Raw genomic sequence first — 13,424 nt, 5'->3', positions numbered from 1 at the left:
AATGTAAAGGTTAAGAATCGAGGCCTTCATGTATGATTTCTTGTATGTTTCCAAGCATGTTTCTCCATGTTAATAGTTTTCCTGATCATGCCACCAAATTCGTTACTTCATGTTCTTTTATTATTTTTCATTCACTCATATAGCTCGTTTGAAAATCGTGTGGCATTTATGTTTCTCCTGTCTTGTAGGTACCATCTGGAAATGCAATTTCCGGGAGTGGAGTTGAAGAAGTCTACTAATATATTTAAAGTTGAAGAAGTCTTTACAAGAAGGAAACATGTGAAGTCATTGATACAAAATGTAAGAGATAATGAGTAATTAAACCGAAAAATAATAAAACTAAGTTAAAATGTTTGTAATATCAAAGGTAGCGTGGACAAATATATTTCTTATGTGGATAACAAAGCATGGGGTGGAAAAATAATTAATCACTTTTCACGGGGACAAACAAAAACATCTCCAACTCTCTCTCTCTCTCTCTCTTCCAGTCCCGATGAGCATCCGTCCACATTTCTTCCTCTCTTTTATTTGTTCATCTCTCTAACTTAATCAACCCCTCTTTTCTAAACTTGAAATCAACGTAATCTTTCATTTTCTCTTTCTCTCTCTGTACCCATCTCTAGTGGCAAGAAGAAGTTCGTTTGTAGTTCATCTCTTTTCTCTCTCTAAAATAAGAAAGAAGGAGATCGTGATGGTAGCCTGAATTAGGAGATGGTGGTCTGATTTAGGAGATGTTGAAGTTGTTAAGTAATGGTGATATCCAAATGAAATTACGAAAAAAATATGTTGTCTTGTTAACAACATAATTACATATGTTGTCAACATTTTGAAAAATGTTCAAAAAATGGGTTTTTTTTACATTATTATTTTTGAGTTGGTTTTTTTCCTATTAGGGTCTAGATTTTTAGGTTTTTCACTCATTTTTTCACCACATAAAGGAAAATCATTTTTGTTTGTATTTGAAATTTTTCGCCTAAATTAATATTAACCCGATCATTTCGATATTCTAAAATTACAAAAAATAATTGCCGTTTTCTTTTATTTTGGCACCCTTTTTGGGGTTTCTATATCATTTCCTAATTACGAAAGTCAAATGAAAAAAGAATCTATATCATTTTTTATCAAACGTTCCAATTGTATCCTTGTGGTGTTTCTGTAAATATTTTTTCTTCTATATTTGCAATGGCACAAGGCACAATTGGAATGCTTGACAAAAATGGGGGTCAAGACGAATTTTAGGCACAATTGGGGGTCAAAATAAACTGCTAGACACAATTGGAGGCCAAACGACCAGTTGGTCACAAATTAGGAGCCAAAACGGAATTAATCCATTTTTCAATTAAATGAAACTTTGATTCAAAAATTAAGTATTGATGTAAATCACTCAGAAATACAGGAAAAAATTGATGGTGTTAAGAAAAACGGCAAATGACAGAAACTTCATTGAGAACTACAAATATCTTAACTTGACGAAACTTGGAAAGTTAAGATGAAATGACGTTCCACATAATTGTTGTGGTTCAATCATAGTAGCCCTACTTTGAGAGTTTACTCAATCACTTAATTCCTCAAAATGGACTTTCATTGAATTTTTTTGTTAACATTTTTATTGTATCACAATTTTCGGTTGCTATGATATCTTTTACCATACTTTAAAAAGACTTTTAAAGTAAGAAAAATGACACAATGCGGCCCCATACTCCGGTCGGGATTGGACCGGGATAGTGGTCAGGCATTGCATCACGGTTGTTAAAGTAAATGGGCTTCTCAAAAAAAAAAGTAAATGGGCTTCCAGAGCCAGAGATAGTATTTCAGAGATTATCTTTTCCGAGATCTCAATTAACTTGTGTGATCAAGGAATTGAAGAAAATTCTAAAAGAATCTTATATTTTACCCATCATATGCTTTAAGGAAGAAGCGAAACATATGATTCAACCAACCAAAGAACTCTTCTAAGACGTAATATAGTTTTGGTTGAAAAATGGCCTCAGTTTATTTTTTATTTTTTATTTTTTATTTTTTATTTTTTATTTTTTATGAACTTTAATCTCCTCTTCACCTTTTCTTAACTTAACCACTTGACAAGTTGGGGGCAATGAAAAAAAGGTCTTGTCATCACTTTGACATGTATATAGAAAATATTGTGAAATTGTCAAGAACAACATTTTTAAATACAAGACTTTGTTAGTGCAATTTAGATTAGGGGCCATAGATTGAAAGTCCAGAAGTTACGAAAAATTCGGTCCAAGATCCACCCTTAAAGATCTATAGATTTTTAGTCCTTTGTCTAAAACGTCCTAAATATCCTCAGTCAACAGTATCAACAATTTATTCAATAGTATCAACAAATTATTCAACAGTATCAAAAACTTATTCAGCAGTATCAACAACTTCAGAACCACTCTCATTCATCTAGAAGGTTAATTTATCGTTATTCTTATAGTATATCTTGTCACGGTTCTTTTTGAAAGAAAGTCATTATCTTTTTCAATTTGATGTATATTTCATCTTCTAACTTCAAGTTTTGATTATTATGATGTTAAGCATTTATCAAATATGCCTTCAAGAACAAACATAAATGTGATTGTGGTGGTGAATTTGACATAGAAGATCATGATTTGGGTCAACCACTGAAGAAGAGTAAAGGGGGTTGTGGTGCTCAACAACCGAAGTTTACTATTGAAGGTACGAAGATGGTAGCATAATACAAAGCTCAAAGGAAAAGAAATGATGACCCGGAACAGCTCCACAACTTATTTAACTATATCAACAACTTATTCAACAGTATCGGCAACTTCAGAACCACTCCCATTGATCTGGAAGGCCAATTTATCGTTATTCTTATAGCATATTTTGTGTTCATTTCGAAACAAAAGTCATTATCGTTTTTAATCTGATATATATTTCACCTTCTAACTTCAAGGTTTGATTATAATGATGTTAAGCATTTAGGGAATCATATAAAATCGTGTTACACACATCGAGTTTATAAATAACTAATTGATACTCTCTTCAACAAAAAAAAAAATAACTAATTGATACTCTTGTAAAGAATTTGTAGTTAGATTAAAATTATAAGTCTTTGTGTTTGATTATTCTATTTCCTTTAACCCTATCAAAAGAGAAGAAGATTTTGACCTTCCCGGACCAGTTGATGTTATCGTTCAACAAAAAAAAAAGGTAGTTGATTATAAAATGATTAAATATTTAAAATATACGAGTACATGTTTTTAAAGATGTATTTGATTGTACTAAATCTCTCATCGTAATATTTAAAAGAAAGAATGAGTTTTGCATTTGGGCTATTTCTTTACTTTTTTTTGTTGAAAAGATATTTCTTTACTTGACCATTTAAACCTGTGCAAATGTATGATATAAACTTTTTTCATGGGATATTTCCCAAATAATCCCCAATTTTGTGACCGATTTCCTGTCTTGCCCCCTACTTAATCAAAACTACCCAGATGACCCCCTTTTTAAGATCCTGTTATAACATCGTTAACTAGTCATCACCTTCTCTCCTCCATCTCATCATCTCTCTCTGCCACCTCACCTTCTATGTTTAAGACTATTTTTACGTTGTAAGTGCTTCATATAAGAATGTGTTGTTGAAGAAAGTAAACAACTACAAACATGACGAATAATTACTAAGTGCGTCACTCAGTTGTAATTTATGCTCATTCACATAGTTTGCTCGATCTGTTAAGCAATCGGAAGAACTGTCTGTTCCCCACGGGCACGGGTTACACTCTTGTATAAATATATTTTTGAGTATTTAAAGTGTATAATATAGAAATACATACATCTATTGTTGTCCAAGTGCGGAATGTCCTTGACACAACATTGTTAAGAGAAACTTAATTATATTTTAGTTTTGATAGAAATTTCGGTACTATCGAAATAGAAATATTTTGGTCATTTCAACCGAGATATTTTGAAACTTTGGTGAAAACCCGATACTCGAACGCCCGATACCCGAGAAACCCGAAAAGTTTGACGGACTTGGACGAGTTTTGGACACTAGGATTTTTTAAATTACCTGCCGATTAAACCCGAAAGCCCGAATGGACAGAGAGTTTAAAAGCCCGACCGGCCCAACCGGATGAATGGCATGAACCCGGTCGGTCCGACCCGGCCCGATTCCCTTCCTTTCTATAAAAAAATATACTACATTCAGGTGCTACGTTACTTATTGGGCCCCAATTTGTGATTGGGCGCTGCTAAACATCTCTATGCAAAAGGGCTAAGAGCATTGATGAGTCATGAAGATGCCTCATTTGAATCTCTTAATTTGGGCTAATTAGTCTATTTCGAGCAGTTACTCTCATGAATTACTTGTTTCTCTTTTCCAGGTGTCTTTTACGGAGTTCGGTGCGAAAAATTGCTAAAATCGGGAGAAAGACACAATTGAGGGGCATTTTGGTCATTTGTTGGTTATGTTAATCCTGGTCGACTTTAATACTTGGATGATAAATAGAGTCCGAGACGAACCCAACGCCGAAAGCGGAAGTCAAATCGAAGTCCGGATGGACGAAATAGGAAAGGTCAAAGTTCGAGCCAAAATCCATTGACCAAGGTCAGCATATCTGTTAAGCAACACGTGGCGAAAATCTAGTGGATAGTAGGGAGCGATCTGGACGTGAGTTGTACACCGGTGGGCATGTGCTGGACGGCAATTAGGGTTTGTTTTGAAATCTCATTCGGTGCAATGCAAGGTAATTTAGTAATGTAAGCTGAGACAATCTGACGGATCCACACAAGCATGCGGAAATTGAACGGACGGATATGGATGGTATATATTCTCGATGGACCTTGATCAACAACAAAATCCCATCACCCTAACGGCCAGCTACTAGGTTACGGGATTTCTAAGGTCTTTGATTCCGTGTGACCTGACGCAGTATAATGCCGTACACCAACAGGCATCCAACGGTCTCAACTATTCCCGAACACATGGCATGATCTCTAGAGTGGCTTGCATCTTCTTAAGTTACCCCACGAATTGCCTGATCATTCCAAGCCAGCAAACCCACCACCATTATACGTGCTTTCTCCTTTCTCTCTTATCTCCTATTATTTTGGAAATCTCTTCCTCTTTTAAATGGAAAGAGAGAGAAATATTGATATTTCTCCTAAACAACAACAGAGAAGGATATATTTTAAGAGAGAAGTGGAGCTATTACAAGCAGGTTTCTTCTCTTATTACTATTTTCGAAATTTATCTAGAGAAAGAAAGAGACCTAACCAGAGAATAATTCTTAGAGAAAAGAAATCAAAAAAGATTTATACATAGATTGATGGAAGAGATATTGTTGCTATTCTTCTTCTCCTTTTCTGATCGGATTTAGTGAGAGGAATCTCGGCTGATTATATCTTTGAGAGAGAAAGATTACAAAAATATAGAGACGTGAATATAGAAAATAGATGCAGGAAGATTTGTTTTGGACAGGAAAGGAAGAAATCGGTTTTAGAGTTGCAAACCGAGAGGATGAAGATTGAAACTGATCTTATTGATTGTGAGAAGAAGGAGCCGAATATATTTTAGAGGGAAGGAAAGATTGAAGAAGACGGAAACGTGAAGATTTTTCTCTCTCTCTCTTCATTCTCTCTTATCTTCTTAAACTATTTTGGGAATTGTATATTCTTATTCTCTCATCCAATTTAGAGAGAGAGAGATCATAGAGAAAGCTTTAATGGAGGAAGATTCCATTAATAGAGAAAAGATAGAGAATCAGAGATGATTATTGAGAGATATCTCTTCGGATTGAAATAGAAAATATATCAGAGAGAGAGGTTGGATCAGATTTTATGAAGATGTTGGACTGGTTTTCTTCCTATATAAACTTAGAGACATTCATCATATAGACATCTCGGTTTTGGGGGTCGTTCTTCTTATTCTCTGGGCATTAATGAAATTATTTTAGAGAGAGAAGGGAAGAACAAGATTTTAACAGTATTGTTTAGAGAACAGAGATCATTTTTGATTTTTATCATCTATTATCATTTTCTCCTGTAATTTCTTTTAGTGAGAGAAAGAAAAGAGAGAGAGAAAGAGAGAGATTAGTAGAGAAACAGAGAATCAATCTTTAATCTTTTGTATCTTTGTGAGAGAGATCAGAAGTTGTAAAGAGAGAGAGAGAGAAAGTCAGAAAGAAAACCAATTGTAAAGTATTTATTTCTTCTTCATTTTTGTGTCTCTGAACTTTTCTTTGTTCATAGTTGTATGGAGAGAGAAGGACTAGGAGAAGTTTAAAACAGAGAAGAGAGAGGAGTGTTGGAGAAGATGAGAAAATTGAATGGAAAATAGTTTTCCCACAGAGAAAATATTTCCGAGAAGATGAGAAAATCGTGTTCCTTTAGGGTCTGTTTGGTTTGTCGATAAAATTATTTACCCATCTGCTGGAAAATACTTCCCTAAGGCCCTGTTTGGTTGCAAATTAGTAAGAAAGTTAATTCTCTTCCCACTTTACTCTCGTACTTTAAATTGTTTAAATATTTATCCCTCCCACCATGATTAGCTAACTCTCTTTGACTTAGGGTTCTTGATGAAGTCTGAAAATATTTTGATGATAATCCTTTTCATGGCTTAATATCTTAAATGCCTTAATCGTTATAATATTAAATTCTTAGTGTTGACATAGGGAGATTTCTTCATTAGCTATGCTTTTCATTTGATGGCTCATGTTTAGGTTAAGTCCTTTAATGAGTCATGCTTATAAATTGATAGTTAATAGTTGCGACTTTTTATTTTAAAACTTCGAGTTTAGACTTTAGTGTTATTCGACTTTAACTAGAACATTTTCTGGGGTTTGGTACATTCGGTTACCAAAACTTGAGTGATAAAGAAGATATGCTTGATTAGATCATCATTAATACATGTTAAGATGGATTCCAAAAACCCTAGGTCATCTTCCCCCCCATTTGAGTTCATACATTTGTTTTAGCATTTTATTATTTTATACCAAAAACTAAATTTTCAAAAACAAAAACCGTCTTACTTCCTAATTTTAGAATAGGTTTCACTTAGTCTCTGAGGAACGAACCGGTCTTACCGGAATTTATTACAACTTGACACCTGTGCACTTGCGGGTGTAGACCTATTTAGGGTAACCTTTTAGGCCCATCAAGCATATCCAATGTGATAGGACTAGAGCTCTCAAATTCAAATTTGGGAGCCCAATCACTCTAACCCGGGCGCCTTGGAACTGGGTTCCCAATTGCAAATGTGCCCGGGTTCCCAGTTGCAAATGTGACCGTTGAGAATTTTATAATAATGTGTTAATTTATTTATTTTTTAAAAAGGAAATTTATCTAATTTCATTTTTAAATCTAACTTTATTAAATATTTTTTTTGTCAATTCTTTTTCTATTTTTTTATTAAAAGATTCTCTACCTCTCTAGAATAATATAAATATAATTTTCATGTCAAACTTTGGGTTCTCTTTCTCATCTGAAAAAAAAATGATTTTCACATCCAAATGTTTTCTCATGTGTCAAACGGGCCCCAAGAATATGTTTGTTACGTGGGAAAATGGAACGAGAAAATTGATTTTCAACAGTTTGATTGGACATAAAGAATGTGAAAACTGAATTATTGTGAGAAAAAAATAGAGTAATGGTTTATTTTACCACCAAAAATTTGGTAAAACCCATTTCCCACTATGAGCCCAAGAAAATGATTTATCGTCTCTTTTTGAAAGAAGAACAAAGTCCCCATTGAAATTTCTCTCTCGCTCTCCTTTTCTCAATTTGTCAAACTTTCAGGGAAGACCTTCTCAATTATTTCATCTTAATGAAGTGAAATTTCTGGTTCAATATCCAATGTTGAGTTAAAGGTTGCCTTTATATATCTCAAATTTAGATTAGAAAAAACCCTAAAAAATAGAAGGTTGTTGATAATTTTTAAGGATTTGTTATGTTTGGGCGCACCCACGTAAGGGCGTGCGGAGACACGTGCCCCCACGACTCCAAATTAAAATTGTTTATAGGTCCGTCAAATGCGTGTTTACATAAAATAGACGTGATTGCTATAGCTATGTTGCAAACGTGTAGTTGGCTCAGTGGGTAGGGGTGGGAATTGGTCCGGGTCGGGCCGTTCGGATTCATGTTATTCATCGGGTCGGGCTTTTAAACCCTATGTCCATTCGGACTTTCGGGTTTAATCGGACGGATTATTTAAAAAATCTTAGTGTCTAAAAACCCGTCCAGGTCCGTCAAACTTTTCGGGTTTTTCGGGTATCGGGCGGTCGAGTATCAGGTTTCACCAAAGTTTCAAAATATCTCGGTCAAAATGACCAAAATATTTCTATTCCGATGGAACCGAAATTTCGAATGAAAACTAAAATTTAATTAAATTTCTTTTAATAATGTTGTGTCAAGGGCACTCTGCACTTAGACAACAATATATGTATATATATCTATATTATACACTTCAAATACTTTATAAATATATCTATATATATGCTATACTTACATACGTAAATACATACGAGCAAGCATACATATACTGTGCATAGGTATTATCATGCAAATGGATAACATTATTAAGCGGGTTATGTCGGGTATAGATTATCGGGAAGGCTCATGCGGGATGTCGGGATAGTACTTCAAAACCTGTACCTTGATTTCATCGGGTCGGTCGGACTAAACCCGTCTCCGGGTTCTGGGTACCCACGGGTTCTAACGGACACAGGTACCGAGACGGGTTTCGGGTTTGGGGACTTTTTTCCCAGCCCTATCAGTGGGGTTGCAATTAGTTGTTTCCCCTGCATATCCTGCACATCCCAAGTTCGATTCCCACTGCTTATTCTTCTTTTAGGTTCTTTTGGGTAATTTGTTTTGAGAAGATTTAAAGGCACCTCACTTTAGTGTTAAAGACGCCTCCCTCCTTCACAAACTTTCTCTCAAATTTGCTTTGAGGGAGGCACCATTAACATTTATAATGAGTTTTTTTTTAATTTCTCATTTGCTCATTTTTCTTTGTTAATTTATCCAACTTCCGATAGAGTTAATTGCATCTCATATTAACCTTATGTCTTATTCATCTTTCATTTTTATATATATTTCTTAACATTATTCAATTAAACTGCGAATACTAAATATATTTAAATTTTAGTCAAAACAATTCCCGGTTTGTTGTAGCCTAATTAGTTGATATAGTTGGTAAGACATATAGAGGTAATAGGTTTGAACAACACATAATCTTTTTAGCAATTTATACTTGGCAATTAGTCATTAATTCTCGTATTCGTGTTTTATATTAGTTAAAATTTCATTTATATGTAGGAAACCAATCCAGAACATTAGTACATGGTTTGAGAGTTTTGACTCCTTTTAAGAATAACATCAGATTTACATAAGTAAATTACAACACAAAACTCTTGGAAGCTTCCCGTCCACCCCCGTGCCGAGCTTTGCCCTTGGGATGCCCTGTGTTGCATCTCAAGGGCCAAGGCACGTGCCAGCCCAAGGGCTGTGCACGGCCTGGGGAGGGAGCTCACCCCACCCCTATATAGTGCAAAGTTATTGTTTTGCCTATTTTCACAAGGAAACATCAAATTTTTAACCAACCATACTCGGCCTTTGCTCCTTCGTTACTCGTCCAAATCCAACATCAATGTTTAAGGGCCGACCTGAGTACTTTTGTTGTGAGTATCTTGTAAGCACTAACGGGCTTCGGTGGTCCATTTACGGATTTAATCATCGAACCAAGCTCTTCAACGCCTAGGCAGGTTGGTCGAGTCCTAATTCTTGATTCCCTTTCCTCTATCTGGTGTGCCGTTCTAAAATAGAAATATATCTATATAATAAGGGAGGAGGGTATCTTTTCCCCCTCCTCCCAATGGCTAGGATTTATCTATACAATTTATATCAAGTGGTTGAGGATTGAGTGTTTCAAAAAAATTCAAAATTGGTTGGTCTAGATCTAATGATATTTCATCCAACCGTAGAGATGATAGCAGGGAGCATCTATCAAAGATACCCTTCACAAACAAGCCCATCTTCCCGCCCAAGCTTCATTCTCACGCTCTCTCTCTCTCTCTGAAGCCTCCTCTGTCTTTCATTTTTTTTTTGTGCAAACCTCTTTCTCCCTCATCTTCTCTCAACTCCGTCTGAGACTCTCTCATCTCACCGCAGGTATTCTCTCTCTATCTCTATCTCGCTCACACAGACAGAATGTCTCCTGCTCTCTCATCTTCTCATCTAACATCAATCTCTCCATTTCTGTCTCTCTCTCACGCACAGACTCTCTCAGGTTTTCAAGTTTCTATTTTTGGATGTAGGGTTCTAATGGTAGCAGCTCAGGTACTTTCTTCTCAAAAAAATTGTGTTAGGTTAAATTTGTTGTTTAGGTTAACTTTCCATGTTATTAGTTGATCACAGTTTAGGTTTGATAATTTTAGAGAATGTTTAAAACAAACTAAACTTGCTAGGTTAACTTGATATGGTTTAGGTTTGAAGCTATAAGGTTAACATTCAAACTTTTAGGTCTTGCTAAGGTTTAGTTGATAATCAGTTTTTATGATTTTTAATTATTGTTGAGAATGTTTGGGTTTAGTTTTCTATGAGAGTTGATCTATGAAATCCCTTAGTGAAATTCTATGAAATCCTTAAGTGAAATTGTTCAATTTGAAATTTGACTCATTTTGATTGTGTTTTTCTTTATACTGCTTTTATGAAACTATTCATTTTGAAATTTGGGTTTGTATGTAGTTTTAATTAGGTTAAATAGGACTTTTGATAATTGTTTGTAAGTTAAATTGTTGTGTTAGTTTTGATAACCTATATAACTGTCGAAAATGTTTGGGCTTAGTTTTGTGTAGTTCATTGAACAAATATTTTTTTTTCTGAAATTCATTGAACAAATATAGCAATTGCAATTCTTTAGAAGGAATAATGAAATTGATGTTTCTTTTCATTAAACAAATATTTGGGTTGTTTTCATTCTATCTTGGATGGGCTAGAGTTTGTATTAAATGTTCGACATCTCGCTCATCTCCTTCCCGCTCATCTCCTGCTTTCTCTCATCTTCTCATCTCACATCAATCTCTCCACTTGCAGGTATCTCTCTCACACTCCCTCTCGCTCTCTCTCACGCACAATCTCTCTCAGGTTTCTAGTTTTCATGATACTTGGTAATAGTTTGGGTTTAGGTTAACATTGTAGGGTTTAAAGGGTAGCAGTTCAGGTAATTTCTTATAATCTTTGCTTAAGTTTTTAGCCCTAATTCTCAACAAAAAAAAAGTTCTTAGCCCCTAATTGATTTCTATAAATCTTTGCTGAAATTCTTTGCCCTAATTGATTTCTTCAAGTTCTTATGGTTTGCTGAAGAAGATTATCACTGCCCAATCATTAAACTCATTGGAGAAAATTGTATCCCTCTATTTCTTGCTTTGTTTATTTGTCTGTATGTTCTTATTAGGGTCCTTTCCAGTTCATTTCTCTAACCAGTTCAATATGTTTGTACACTTACAATCAATACATTGTATTGATCATCTGTTTTCGGTTTTTCCAGCAAAGATTAATGGTGATATAGGGCTTCCATTTAGTTTTTTTTCTACAGTTTTTGGTACATAATCATTTCTTTTATTCTCTTTCGATAATTTTCGATCTTCATTTTCATTTGATCAGGATAATGGAGTAGACGAGTTCGAGTCCAGAACCTGACCTTTAAGAGTTTTTCGCGTCAAGAACCCATTTGTCCCTATTGGTAATGTCTCTCCCTCTCTCTCATATTTTTTCCTTTTTCTTTCAAAGTCGTTTTTACTCACAAGATTATGAACCTTTAGATGTGTATTAATTGTGTGTATCTATGATCAACAACAGTTGAAAATTTTGAATTGCTCTTCTATTTGACATTTGTTAACTTCTATTAATTCGTTGCTTTGTGACTTTTACTGATTGTTGATACTTGAACTGCTCAATTTCTTGATCATTTTGAGGTCCAATTACAAAGTATATTGATCAGCCAAGCTAATGAAATACTAGGATTTTGCAGCTCATTCTCGCCTAACCCTTCTCTTTACCTTATCTCTCCCCTTCATCTCCCAATGTTTTTCCCTCCTTCCCGTGCATCTCCTCTCAGGCTCTTTCATCGCAGGTAACCCTCTCTATCTCTCTCTGTGTGTGTCTCTCTCACTTGCTGTTCATCTCTCTCAGTAGATGTTATTTAGGTTCGCTACTTCATATAATTTCGCAGATTGATGGATTCAAGTAAGTTGGTTAAACACAGATGTTCGACTCTCTTTCTCTCTCTCTCTCATTGTTGCTTTAGGGTTTTGAATAAATTAGAGTTTTTATTTGGGGTTTTGATGAGAGAGGATTTTGATTTAGGGTTGATGTTACTTTAGTTGGTATTTAAGGAGGTAAGGTTAGGGGTGGGAAAAAGATCCGGAAGACCGCTATCCGACCCGTTCGACCGAGATAAAAAGTGTCCATGGACACCCGATGGTCATAACGGTCAGTGTCCGACCGGCCCGAAAGAATTGGCGGACGGTCACGGTCAAAATTCTATGTCGAAGGACCGACCGCTGACCGACCGGTACGAGTGACCGAATAGGTTGACCGACTAAACTGTCCTCATTTTTAGAAGTTCGACCGTTGAATTTTATAGACATATGAATATATGATGATCGTTGGCTATAGTCATATAGTCCTCTGGAAGACCAAACATTAGTGCATGACTTAATTATATCTTGTCAAATGGTGATCAAGTGTGTTTTTTCTTTTTTATATCTACTTTTGATTTCTTGGGCTAAACATCTTCATTTGTAAGTAATTTTGTTTGTGGTAATAAAAATAAAGTTCTGAATTAAGTAAATTTGTTGGAAAGTCCGGACCGAGACCGTCCAGTGTCCGACTGGACCGGTAAAATAAACGGTCTTGGACGGTCAATGGACAAAGAATTCTTGAGAGTGACCGTCCGAGTCCGCCCGAGTAAATAGGTGGTCGCCAACAGTTTGTGTCCGAGTCGACCGGTTCGATGAAGTTAGAGTCCGATACCGACCGGTCCGGACCGATTCCCACCCCTAGGTAAGGTTGGTTCATAACTGGGTTACTGAATGAATTGAAAAGCAATTCAAGGAGGTTAGTGAATGAATTGAAGGAGGGTTTTGCTTTACTTGATATTTAAGGAAGTCAATTCATTCATATAGGGTTGAATCAACTAGGTTAGTGAATGAATTGAATTTCTTCGAAAACGTGAAAGAACAATATATAATCATCCTCGACCAAAGATTTGTTTGCAATTATTAAGTTTTTTTCATTTTTATCTTTTCTGTTCTTGAAAAAGTTGAACCATATATAATCATCCTCTTTTGTTTGAAGTCTCCACTTAGCTAAATTGATGCCCAATCTGAGAATTCAATGTTCACTGATGGTAGTTTTGAACTGTTTAAAAGAACTTGGCGTTGAATGAGAGGCAA

The 13,424-nt window shown here is 35.3% G+C and overlaps 1 long non-coding RNA gene across 1 annotated transcript; it reads left to right on the top strand.

The window, feature by feature from the left end:
- Positions 1-9,800: 9,800 nt before the first annotated feature.
- Positions 9,801-13,122, top strand: LOC147530740 (uncharacterized). Its single transcript, XR_015227827.1, has 5 exons — positions 9,801-10,137; positions 10,246-10,305; positions 11,632-11,710; positions 11,999-12,370; positions 13,038-13,122. It is a non-coding gene; the product is annotated as an uncharacterized LOC147530740 (long non-coding RNA).
- Positions 13,123-13,424: the final 302 nt, after the last annotated feature.

The sequence above is a fragment of the Eschscholzia californica genome, unplaced genomic scaffold (genome assembly GCF_041429995.1).
Source record: "Eschscholzia californica isolate CP2 unplaced genomic scaffold, dmEscCali1.0.p SCAF_6, whole genome shotgun sequence".
Classification (NCBI taxonomy): Eukaryota; Viridiplantae; Streptophyta; class Magnoliopsida; order Ranunculales; family Papaveraceae; genus Eschscholzia; species Eschscholzia californica.
This window is presented reverse-complemented; position numbering and strand designations above follow the sequence as displayed.